Source organism: Salvelinus fontinalis, chromosome 32, assembly GCF_029448725.1.
Source record: "Salvelinus fontinalis isolate EN_2023a chromosome 32, ASM2944872v1, whole genome shotgun sequence".
Lineage (NCBI taxonomy): Eukaryota > Metazoa > Chordata > Actinopteri > Salmoniformes > Salmonidae > Salvelinus > Salvelinus fontinalis.
In genome coordinates, this window is record NC_074696.1 from 40,527,235 (window position 1) to 40,540,572 (window position 13,338).

Sequence of the window (13,338 nt, forward strand, 5' to 3'; positions counted from 1 at the left end):
GCTTTCAATGAGAATGACAGATCTATAACTTACATTTCGATGTGCATTTGGTTGGATCGCCCAAAAAGTGACATAATGCAGCTTTAAACAGTGTCTCAGTTTGAGCAAAGCCATAAATCTGGCAATCCAAGTTAGTTCAAATGTCAAACAAAATGGTAAAAAACTAATTTAGTCTTGTAAAAATAACAGAATTAGAATCTTACTCATTAAATGGCTGTGAGATGATAACGAATAATATCCTTTGCTCACACACACAACAAACTCAATTTTGAGAAATGACAAGGTCCTCAATTTGCTACTTAATCACTCCGGCGCTTGATTAAACACTGACTGATAATAAATGCCGATGGGCCACCGTAGTACCCCCTGATAGGATTTAGAAATCAACACCCCACAACATGCTCGGCAGCATTCTCATCTTCCCTCTACCAAGGAACACGATAGTGTGCTTAATTTTAATACCACCAGCTCATTGGAGGCCTATTTTGAAAAATGTCAGTTTTGTTTTGATTAATTAAGTCCTTTCTGATAGGACCGTTTATAATCATTATATTCTAATTAAGTTGGAGGCTCAGGAGAGAGAAAGAGTCATGGATTTGAGCTTTTGAGCCCATGGAAATTTGTTGTATAAATCAGTGTTTTCCTAACGCTGGTCCTCGAGTACACCAAACAGTACGCATTTTTATTGTAATTCTGAACAAGCATACCTGATTCAACTTGTCAACTAATCATCAAGCCCTCAATGAGTTGAATGAGGTGTGTTTGTCCGGGGCTACAAGGAAAATATGTAGAGGTAATAGTATAAGTCACACTTGGTAATTTTGTTTGGTAAAGGTTTAGTAAAGTTACGGGCCTCTAGTTCTGGTATCTGAAGCAATATTGGAACAATGCTGTACCGTAGAACAGTGTTCTTCGACCCTGGTTCTCGGTAACCGCAGCATGCAGACTGGGCTCATAGACTAGACATAACATAGTAAACATACATCTGAGACACTCAAATTAGTATGATAGGCTACTTAGGCAAAAACAAAAGGAGGGTAGTTGGTCGGGTGGATGAGTAGGCGTAGAACACAAATGTCTCGCAAGCCAAATTGTTGCGTGTTCAAATCTCATCACGGACAACTTTGGCATTTTATCTAATTAACTCTTTGATGTAAACGATCACATATTTGTGATCATTGTTGAGTGGTCCCTGCAGTGTACCACCGCAAATATGTGATTGGAACAATAGCAACAGAATGTGTGATGCAACAAACGTGTCTAAACGGCATTGTTGGGTGGAAATGGGGGAAGGTATTCATCAATAAATGTGGGCCAAATACAGGAGAAGTTTATAAGATAAACAAAAATAATACCCTGGAAAGAGGGGTCTTATCTGGCAACCCTGAGTAACAACAATTACAATCTAAGTCAGTCAAGTGAACCATCCCTTCACCTCGTTTTGTTATATCATCTTTGGTCTGACAGACGTTTACGTGACAACCAGAATGCATTGTATAAAATCAACAAACATGGCGCCACACATACCTGGCATTTAGCTCATCATAAACAGTACAATTTTCCAAAAAGTATTTTACACACATCATATGTGTCCATTACAATCTATGCAAGAATCGGAATGCATGATTTGTCACCAGTACTTGAAAATGTGAATAAAGCAGTAAATACATTATGCTCCATGCATACAAACAGTGCGTTATGCTACAGTAGAAATGACAACCCAATATACAGAAACTATAATGATAACGTAATAAGGCACTTACTTTGATAGGAACACACACATGTCCAAAGTTATTATTAATAAGGAAAACAACAATGAAGGCAATACGGGCGCCAGCCAGAAAATGTGCCATGGGAGTTTGTGCAGGTTCTGACAGGAGATGCTCAAATGTCTACATACTTTATCTGGGGAAACACTGAGGTATTGCTTGGGCTCTTGTCGAAGACAGATGTTTGGTCTGCTCAGTAAATCCGCAAACATAAATTGTTTGCAACAGTGAAATGGGCTCCTTCTATGTGAAGCACACCTCAATTCAAACTGTGATTAGAAAATAAAACTTGTTGGAAAATAATTTGAAATTGACAAGTTGACATAGCCTATATATATAACATAGCCTATATATAATTAGCAGGCAGTGTGCCTTGGTTTGAAGGCAGCGTGGGTTAACCTGTTTGGGCTGCAGGGGCAGTATTGAGTAGCCTGGATAAAAGGTGCCCATTTCAAACGGCCTCGTGCTCAATTCTTGCTCGTACAATATGCATATTATTATTACTATTGGATAGAAAACACTCTCTAGTTTCTAAAACCGTTTGAATTATATCTGTGAGTAAAACAGAACTCATTTAGCAGCAAACTTCCTGACAGGAAGTGGAAAATCTGAAATCGATGCTCTGTTCTAGGGCCTGCCTATAAATGTGCTTGATATTTATTAGTATACATGCACTTCATACGCCTTCCACTAGATGTCAACAGGCAGTGAGAGAAGAAATGGAGTGTATAACATGATCTGAGGTCAAATAAAAGCTCTTGGCATGACGTGACCCCCATTTCCTGTTTTCTGGAACGCGCGAGAAGGGACCTGGTATTGCCTTCTGTAAAGCTGTCGTTGTAGATGACTAATATCTCCGGCTTTGATTTTATTTGATAAATGTGACAATATCATCGTAAAGTATGTTTTTTCAATATAGTTTTATTAGATTATTGAATTTTTTTGCGGGACGTTAGGTGTGTTGCTTTGTCTGCGTTTGTTCACGAAGGAGAGCTTCGCGCCACTTTGCTAGCTTTCCGTGCTAATTGACTGGAGAAGAGGACATTCTAAAACCAAACAACGATTGTTCCCGACAAAGGACCCCTTGTACAACATTCTGATGGAAGATCATCAAAAGTAGGACCCATTTTATGATGCTATTTCATATATCTGTCGAGCATGTGTACTAGTAGTTTGCGCCCAGATTTTGGGCAGTCTCTCGCTATAACTAAGCTGGATGTCGTAATTAAGTTATTTTTAGAATTCTAACACGGCGATGTTATAGGACTGTCATCTGATGAAGCTTATCAAGGTTAGTCAAAAATTATATATCTTTTGCTGGTTTGTTACGATCGCTAACTTTTGCTGCTGGTAAATGGCTTGTGTTTCTGGCTATTGTGGTAAGCTAATATAATGCTATATTGTGTTTTCGCTGTAAAACACTTAAGAAATCGGAAATATTGGCTGGAATCACAAGATGCTTGTCTTTCATTTGCTGTACACCATGTATTTTTCAGAAATGTTTTATGATGAGTATTTAGGTATTTCACGTTGGTGTCTGTAATTACTCTGGCTGCTTCGGTGCTATTTGTGACGGTAGCTGTGATGGTAGCTGCAATGTAAAACTGATTTATACCTCAAATATGCACATTTTTCTAACAAAACATAGATTTATTGTATAACATGTTATAAGACTGTCATCTGTTGAAGTTGTTTCTTGGTTAGTTTGGTTGGTTCTTGGTTAGTTAGATTGGTTTTGTGCATGCTACCTGTGCTGTGAAAAATGTCTGTCCTTTTTTGTATTTGGTGGTGAGCATAAATATACGTGGTGTTTACGCTGTAAAACATTTTAAAAATCGGATATGTTGGCTGGATTCACAAGATGTTTATCTTTCATTTGCTGTATTGGACTTGTTAATGTGTGAAAGTTAAATATTTCTAAAAAATATATTTTGAATTTCGCGCCCTGCACTTGAAGTGGCTGTTGTCATATTGTGCCCGGCTTCGGGCTTGCAGCCCAAAGAAGTTAACTGTCCTGTTGCTTAACAATCACATTTTGGAACCTCTCCCTCACGCTGGGATGACTGTAAGAGATATTTGGAACTCACAAGTGAAAAGGTTAACAACTTTGCAACAACATAGCTACTACTTTTTAACTACTTTGCAACTACTTAGCATGTTAGCTAACCCTTCCCCTAACCCTAACCTCAACTGTTTTTTTCAATTAAGACCTAGACAACCAGGTGAGGGGAGTTCCTTACTAATTAGTGACCTTAATTCATCAATTAAGTACAAGGGTTGAGCGAAAACCCGTAGACACTCGGCCCTCCGTGGAATGAGTTTGACACGTGCTTTGACCTAACTCCTAACCTTAATCCTGACCTTAAACCCTAACCCCTAGAGCTAGCTAACTTTAGTGCTAGCCACCTAGCTAATGACAGCCGCAACAAATTGGAAGTCGTAATATATCATACGTTTTGCAAATTTGTAACATATTGTACATTTTGTGATTGATAGAGATGAAGGGGAAGGAGAATCAAAGCTGCATCAGATACACTTTATAGTGTCGACCCCCCTCACAGAGGCAATGCAATGAGCGGGATAAGTGTAATATGCTGATCCCATCTTTGCTTTGTTTTTCCCAATGCATAATTATCTATTCATCACAAACAGTTTTTGTGAGCTCCGGACCCCCTGGAGATCTCATTACCTTAGCAACAAGGCGTTTCTCTCCTAAGACATCGGAAAATACATCTTCATTCTCACAAAGGACACGTTATCTACTGCCCAGAGACACTAAAAAAAATTTTTAACAAAAGTTTTAAAACATTTTCAATCTTCTTCTACCTTAATCAAGTAAAAAGAAGGATACAATGTCTCTCTGAAAAGATGATTTGAAGTGTCACTCGTTTTTCTCTTCCACACGTCAATTTATGAGACGAGTGAAGTTGTCGTGACACTTTTTTAAGGACTTTTGTCACCAAGCTGTTTTCATCACGTTTGACAATTCTGCTGTATCACCGAGTGGTGACAAATATCCGTGTGCCGCTAAGTGACGAGCTACTCCTGCTTTCATTACTTCCCTCTGGCCAATGTCCGCGTCCAAATGTCTAATCAAACTGGAGTCTGCTTTACTCTGATGAATTATCAATGGACTGAGTCACTGATCTTCCACCAACTCTCAGGAGTACAGCATGAGCAGCAAGATGCCTGCTAACAGATAATGAAAATGAAACTATATTTTTCATGCCGATTATAATTTCAACTGATCTAACCTGTGGTGATATACAGTGGGGAGAACAAGTACACTGCCGATTTTGCAGGTTTTCCTACTTACAAAGCATGTAGAGGTCTGTAATTTTTATCATAGGTACACTTCAACTGTGTGAGACGGAATCTAAAACAAAAATTCAGAAAATCACATTGTATGATTTTTAAGTAATTAATTTGCATTTTATTGCATGACATACGTTTTTGATCACCCACCAACCAGTAAGAATTCTGGCTCTCACAGATCTGTTAGTTTTACTTTAAGAAGCCCTCCTGTTCTCCACTCATTACCTGTATTAACTGCACCTGTTTGAACTCGTTACCTGTATAAAAAGACACCTGTCCACACACTCAATCAAACAGACTCCAACCTCTCCACAATGGCCAAGACCAGAGAGCTGTGTAAGGACATCAGGGATAGAATTGTAGACCTGCACAAGGCTGGGATGGGTTACAGGACAATAGGCAAGCAGCTTGGTGAGAAGGCAACAACTGTTGGCGCAATTATTAGAAAATGGTAGAAGTTCAAGATGACGGTCAATCATCCTCGGTCTGGGGCTCCATGCAAGATCTCACCTCGTGGGGCATCAATGATCATGAGGAAGGTGAGGGATCAGCCCAGAACTACACGGCAGGACCTGGTCAATGACCTGAAGAGAGCTGGGACCACAGTCTCAAAGAAAACCATTAGTAACACACTACGCCGTCATGGATTAAAATCCTGCAGCGCACGCAAGGTCACCCTGCTCAAGCCAGCGCATGTCCAGGCCCGTCTGAAGTTTGCCAATGACCATCTGGATGATCCAGAGGAGGAATGGGAGAAGGTGATGTGGTCTGATTAGACCAAAAAGCTCTATTTTTGTCTCTCCACTCACCGTGTTTGGAGGAAGAAGAAGGATGAGTACAACCCCAAGAACACCATCCCAACCGTGAAGCATGGAGGTGGAAACATCATTCTTTGGGGATGCTTTTCTGCAAAGGGGACAGGACGACTGCACCGTATTGAGGGGAGGATGGATGGGGCCATGTATTGCGAGATCTTGGCCAACAACCTCCTTCCCTCAGTAAGAGCATTGAAGATGGGTCGTGGCTGGGTCTTCCAGCATGACAATGACCCGAAACACACAGCCAGGGCAACTAAGGAGTGGCTCCGTAAGAAGCATCTCAAGGTCCTGGAGTGGCCTAGCCAGTCTCCAGACCTGAACCCAATTGAAAATCTTTGGAGGAAGCTGAAAGTCCGTATTGCCCAGCGACAGCCCCGAAACCTGAAGGATCTGGAGAAGGTCTGTATGGAGGAGTGGACCAAAATCCCTGCTGCAGTGTGTGCAAACCTGGTCAAGAACTACAGGAAACGTATGATCTCTGTAATTACAAACAAAGTTTTCTGTACCAAATATTAAGTTCTGCTTTTCTGATGTATCAAATACTTATGTCATGCAATAAAATTCTAATTAATTACTTAAAAATCATACAATGTGATTTTCTGGATTTTTGTTTTAGATTCCATCTCTCACAGTTGAAGTGTACCTATGATAAAAATGACAGACCTCTACATGCTTTGTAAGTAGGAAAACCTGGAAAATCGGCAGTGTATCAAATACTTGTTCTCCCCACTGTATATCTGAAGACTGCTGTAAGGAATAGTAGAACAGGCATTAAAGTTATAACGACTATAATGCAATATTCATAACATGTCATTACATCAGATAAAATGTTGAACTCGATGGTAGGAAAGGTTTTTATACTAAGTATAGTGTGGATTAATAAGTGGTTAATATTGTACTGTATATGGACGATACTTTACTCTCCTCTTGTATATTGCATGGTCATAATATTATCCTGAAGCTAACCCTTATTCTCTCTGGCACCTACTACCATACCCTGTTCAAAGGCACATACATATTTTGTCTTTCCCATTCACCCTCTGAATGGCACATAAGGAACCCATGTCTCAATCGTCTCAAGGCTTAAAAATCATTCTTTCACCTGTCTCCTCCCCTTCATCTACACTAATTTAGCTAGTGACATCAATAAGGGATCATAGCTTTCACCTGGATTCACCTGGTCAGTCTATGTCATGGAAAAAGCAGGAGTTCTTCATGTTTTTTACACTCGAACCAGACAAGCTACAGTAGGCTCCGACCATCCTTAGCCATTGGCAATGGTCCCATTTTAATTCATCACTCAAGCACATGCACACATATTGTTCTCTCTGTAACCTAACCATAGAGAGGAACAAAATAGGATGAGAAAGGATTCCCGGGCATACATGAGCAACCACAAGAGAAAACAGTCCCTAAGAAAATACATTATCCACTCCAAAGACCCCGTTTTGTTGCCTGGCTGATCTCTCTCTCTTATCTCCCTCTCTCTCTCTCTCTCTCTCTCCTCTTTGTCCCTCCCTCCTTCACTCCCTCTTTACCTGCTGTCACTGCAGCTGAGGAGAGGAGAGAAGAAAAGAGGGAGAGAGAAGAAAAGAGGGAGAGAAAAGTGGAGAAAGGGAGAGGGGGTTTCTGGTCTCCAGGCAAGGTTTTAATGAAGGCTGTTTGAAGTAGGCCATGATTGTGCAGCGCCCGTGTCCTCTTCAAAAAGGCCCTACGTCTCCCCGAAATGCTTTCTCTCCTCTTCCCACCCTGCTCTATCTCGCTCCGTCTCTCTCTCTCTCTCTCTCTCCACCTTTCTTTCCCTCTCTCTATCTCTATCTCTCCATGATCAGGTTATGGATAATGTGCACACTTAACTAGGCATGCAGGACCCATCTCATTACCTACAGGGGGGTGGGCAGAAAAGAGAGATGGAACCCCTATAGGATTCTGGGAAAGTGCTGCCGATCGGCTGTTGCCCCAGGTGATAGCGCTGCGGCAGTGGCACTCTGTTATCTTAACAAAGTGGGTCCATGGGCTCTTTTACAGAAAACCCCCCTCTCTCCTTCACTCCCCTCCTCCTCTCTCCATCACTCCCCTCCTCCTCTCTCCATCACTCCCCTCCTCCTCCTCTCCATCACTCTCGTACTCCTCCTCCTCCATCACTCCCCTCCTCCTCTCTCCATCACTCCCCTCCTCCTCCTCTCTTCATCACTCCCCTCCTCCTCCTCTCTCCATCACTCCCCTCCTCCTCCACTCCATCACTCTCATACTCCTCCTCCATCACTCCCCTCCTCCTCTCTCCATCACTCCCATCCTCCTCCTCCTCCTCCTCCTCCTCCTCCTCCTCCTCCTCCTCCTCCTCCTCCTCCTCCTCCTCCTCCTCTCTTCATCACTCCCCTCCTCCTCCACTCCATCACTCTCATACTCCTCCTCCATCACTCCCCTCCTCCTCTCTCCATCACTCCCATCCTCCTCCTCCTCCTCCTCCTCCTCCTCCTCCTCCTCCTCCTCCTCCTCCTCCTCCTCCTCCTCCTCCTCCTCCTCCTCCTCCTCTCTTCATCACTCCCCTCCTCCTCCTCTCTTCATCACTCCCCTTTTCCTCCTCTCTCCATCACTCCACTCCTCCTCCATCACTCCCCTCCTCCTCCTCTCTCCATCACTCCCCTCCTCCTCCATCACTCCCCTCCTCCCCCATCACTCCCCTTTTCCTCCTCTCTCCATCACTCCCCTCCTCCTCCATCACTCCCCTCCTCCCCCATCACTCCCCTCCTCCTCCTCCTCCTCTCTCCATCACTCCTCATCCTCCTCCTCTCTCAATCACTCTCCTTTCTTCATCACTCCCCTCTTCATCATCCTTCTGCTCCTCTCTCCATCACTCCCCTCTTCCTCCTCATCTCTCCACTTCTCCTCCTCCTCTCTCCATCACTCCCCTCTTCCTCCTCCTCTCTCCATCACTCTCCTTTCTTCATCACTCCCCTCTTCTCCTCCTCCTCCTCTCTCCATCACTCCCCCTCCTCTTCTCTCCATCACTCCTTCTCCTCCTCCATCACTCCTCATCCTCCTCTCTCCATCACTCCTCCTCCTCCTCTCTCCATCACTTCTCCTCCTCCTCTGTCCATCACTTTCCTCCTCTCTCCATCACTCTCCTTTTTACATCACTCTCCTCTTCCTCCTCCTCCTCTTTCTCCTCCTCTCTCCATCACTCTCCTCTTCCTCCTCCTTCTCCTCCTCTCTCCATCACTCCCCTCTTCCTCATCCTCTTCCTCCTCCTCTTCATCACTCCCCTCTTTCTCTTCCTCCTCCTCTCTCCATCACTCTCCTCTTCCTCCTCCTCCTCTTCCTCCTCCTCTCTCCATCACTCCCCTCCTCCTCCTCCTCCTGCGCCTCCTATTCCACCATTTCTCTCTTGCTGTGTCCTGTCCAATTACCCCTTCCTCTATACGTTGAACTACAATTAATTCCTATCCTATTACTATCCCGTGTTATCAAGAATCATTTTGAGGGCCTCCCGGGTGGCGCAGTGGTCTGCAGTGCTAGCTGTGCCACCAGAGATTCTGGGTTCAGGCGCTGTCGCAGCCGGCCGCGACCGGGAGGCCCATGGGGCGGCGCACAATTGTCCCAGTGTCGTCTGGGTTAGGGAGGATTTGGCCGGCAGGGAAATCCTTGTCTCATCGCGCACTAGTGACTGCTGTGGCGGGCTGGGCGCAGTGTACACTGACCAGGTCGCCAGGTGTACGGTGTTTCCTCTGACACATTGGTGTCAAGAAGCAGTGCGGCTTGGTTGGGTTGTGTTTCGGGAGGACGCATGGCTCTTGACCTTCGCCTCTCCCGAGTCCGTATGGGAGTTGCAGCGATGAGACAAGACTGTAACTACTACCAATTGGGGAGAAAAAAGGTGGTAAAAAAATATTCATTTTGAATACTATAGATTCAATATTTATTTGAACTGAGGGAAACATTTGTAATCATGACAACATTTGTAATGCATATCTATGGAATTATACAATGAATTCAATGAATAATGTATTCTGTGAGTGTTCTTCTCCATCGAGGCTCCACGTATCGTCATGTGATGTTGTGTTAAACTGGCCGGGGCTGGCATGCGTAAATTTAACACTTGGTTGCATTGTTTGGAAGGGAGACTGTGCGGGGTTCGAGCCAGGACTGGTCTGTGTGATTCTAGGCCCCTCTCATCCCGGCCCTGTGTTTGCTGGGCACCCATTGAGAGATTAATGACTTGACAGAAAACACTAGTGGTTTAGTCTCACCTCTTTACATCTCTCTCTCTCCCCCGCTCCCTATCTCTCCCCTCCCCGCTCACCTGCTGCGTAGACACAATGAAGTCAGCACCGTGACTCTGTGTACGAGGTGTTTTTTCCACGGGTGGTCGAACAGAAGGTTTCAGGCACTCGCTTGGAACACCTCACACTTCCCAGCTATCCAGGAACACTGAACAAACAATCTGACTCAACGTCCAGTCAGAGAGGGGAGAACGTGAGAATGTTTCACAGGAGAACTACATAAGAGAGGGATATCTCGGCATTCATACTGTATTTTATGATGATGACGATAATTGTTATAAACATAAAGTATGCATTCATAACCATATCGCAATATTGCACTCGTATACAGTACGCAAATATATAGAAGTATAACAATCCCATTGCACATGCAACTTCACACGAAGTATAACTCGAAGCATCTTGAAACATTCAAGGTAACAATGTTGTCCCTAGATAGGACTATTATTCCCATATTGCCTCCTCCTCATTTAATCAAAAACGCTATTCTGTAACTCTAATCTTTTCCCAAGTAGTTGTATGCACATTGCTAGTGCTAGAATATAAAGCTGTTCTTTGGGAGCGGTATAATTTGCTGCACCAAATAGCTCAGTCAATAGCTAGGTTATGAAATGGCTGGGCGAGTCAATAATGACTGAGATCAACACTTATTCCAAAATAGGCAGTGTGGAGAGACTAAAGGGCCTCTCCAAAGTGTTTTCAGACGGAATACGGCAGAACGTCCCGTAATGACTTATTCCCCCCTTTCTATTGCTCCTTTCCTTGAGCGGCTTGCCAAAGCAATTTCAGAGGTTTTTAAGTCCTGTGGAGCTGCCATATGCCTTGCGAACAAGTCCGATAGTTACCCCGTAAATGATTTATTGAGTCATATTTTTAGGTCAAACCGTTTTAAATGATGTGTTCATCAAATGAGCAGTTCGGCAGGCATTCGTATGCAAGTTGGCATAAAATGTGTAAAAAAACAATGTAATTTTAACTATGAGTGCTAATATACATTTAACAGTATACATTTAACAGGCTTGCTTTGGCGCATTCCAAAAGACTGAAGGGCTTTTTTTAACTGTCTTTTGAAAGGTAAATGAATGAAAAATAAAACACTTAAACTATTAAACTCTGGTCTGTAGTTAATTACTGGTCCTTGAGAAAAATAAATTATGTAGAAAAACAGTTAAATAAAGTTAGAAAAGTGTTGATAAAATTGTGAAAAGTGTTGATAAAAAAGTGAAAAGTGTTGATAAAACTTGTGGGTACATACTCTACAGTTCAAAAGTTTGGGGTCATTTAGAAATGTCCTTGTTTTTGAAAGAAAAGCACACTTTTTTGTCCATTAAAATAACATCAAATTGATCAGAAATACAGTGTGTACATTCTTAATGTTGTAAATGACTATTGTAGCTGGAAACGGCTGATTTTTGAATGGAATATCTACATAGGCGTACAGAGGCCCATTATCAGCAACCATCACTCCTGTTCCAATGGCACGTTGTGTTAGCTAATCCAAGTTTATCATTTTAAAAGGCTAATTGATCATTAGAAAACCCTTTTGCAATAATGTTAGCACATCTGAAAACAGTTGTTCTGATTAAAGAAGCAATAAAACTGGCCTTCTTTAAACTAGTGGTTGGAATTACTCAAAAAGGCCAGAAAAAAAGAACTTTCTTCTGAAACTTGTCAGTCTATTCTTGTTCTGAGAAATGAAGGCTATTCCATGCGAGAAATTGCCAAGAAACTGAAGATCTCGTACAACACTGAGTACTACTCCCTTCAAGAACAGAGCAAACTGGCTCTAACCAGAATAGAAAGAGGAGTGGGAGGCCCCAGTGCACAACTGAGCAAGAAGTACATTAGAGTGTCTAGTTTGAGAAACAGACGCCTCACAAGTCCTCAACTGGCAGTTGAGATGTTTTGCGGGTACTATGTATTAAATAGTACCAGCAAAACATCTCAACGTCAACAGTGAAGAGGCGACTCCGGGATGCTGGCCTTCTAGGCAGAGTTGCAAAGAAAAAGCCATATCTCAGGCTGGCCAATAAAAAGAAAACATTAAGGTGGGTAAAAGAACACAGACACTGGACAGAGGAGCTCTGCCTAAAAGGTCAGCATCCCGGAGTCGCCTCTTCACTGTTGACGTTGAGACTGTTGTTTTGCTGGTACTATTTAATGAAGCTGCCAGTTGAGGACTTGTGAGGCGTCTGTTTCTCTGGTTAAGTGTGCCTTGAATTCTAAATAAATCACAGACAGTGTCACCAGCAAAGCACCCCCACACCATCACACCTTCTCCTCCATGCTTTACGGTGGAAAATGCACATGCGGAGATCATCCATTCACCCACACCGCGTCTCAGAAAGAGACGAAGGTTGGAACCAAAAATCTCACATTTGGACTCCAGACCAAAGGACACATTTCCACCAGTCTAATGTCCATTGCTAGTGTTATCTTGGCCCAAGCAAGTCTCTTCTTATTATTGGTGTCCTTTAGTGGTGGTTTCTTTGCAGCCATATTGAGCATGAAGGCCTGATTCACACAGTCTCCTCTGAACAGTTGATGTTGAGATGTGTCTGTTACTTGAACTCCGTGAAGCATTTACTTGGGCTGCAATTTCTGAGGCTGGCAACTCTAATGAACTTATCCTCTGCAGCAGAAGTAACTCTGGGTCTTCCTTTCTGTGGCGGTCCTCATGAGAGCCAGTTTCATCATAGAGCTTGATGGTTTTTGCGACTGCACTTGAAGAAACTTTCAAAGTTCTTGAAACGTTCCGTGTTGACTAACCTTCATGTCTTAAACGTAATGATGGACTGTCCTTTCTCTTTGCTTATTTGAGAGGTTCTTGCAATAATATGGACTTGGTCTTTTACTAAATAGGGCTATATTCTGTATTTCTCCCTACCTTGTCACAACACAACTAATTGTCTCAAACACATTAAGAAGGAAAGAAATTAACTTTTAAGAAGGCACACCTGTTAATTGAAATGCATTCCAGGTGACTACCTCATGAAGCTGGTTGAGATAATTCCAAGAGTGTGCAAAGCTGTCATCAAGGCAAAGGGTGGCTATTTGAAGAATCTCAAATATAAAATATGTTTTGATTGTTTAACACTTTTTTTGATTACTACATGATTCAATGTGTTATTTCATAGTTTTAATGTCTTCAAT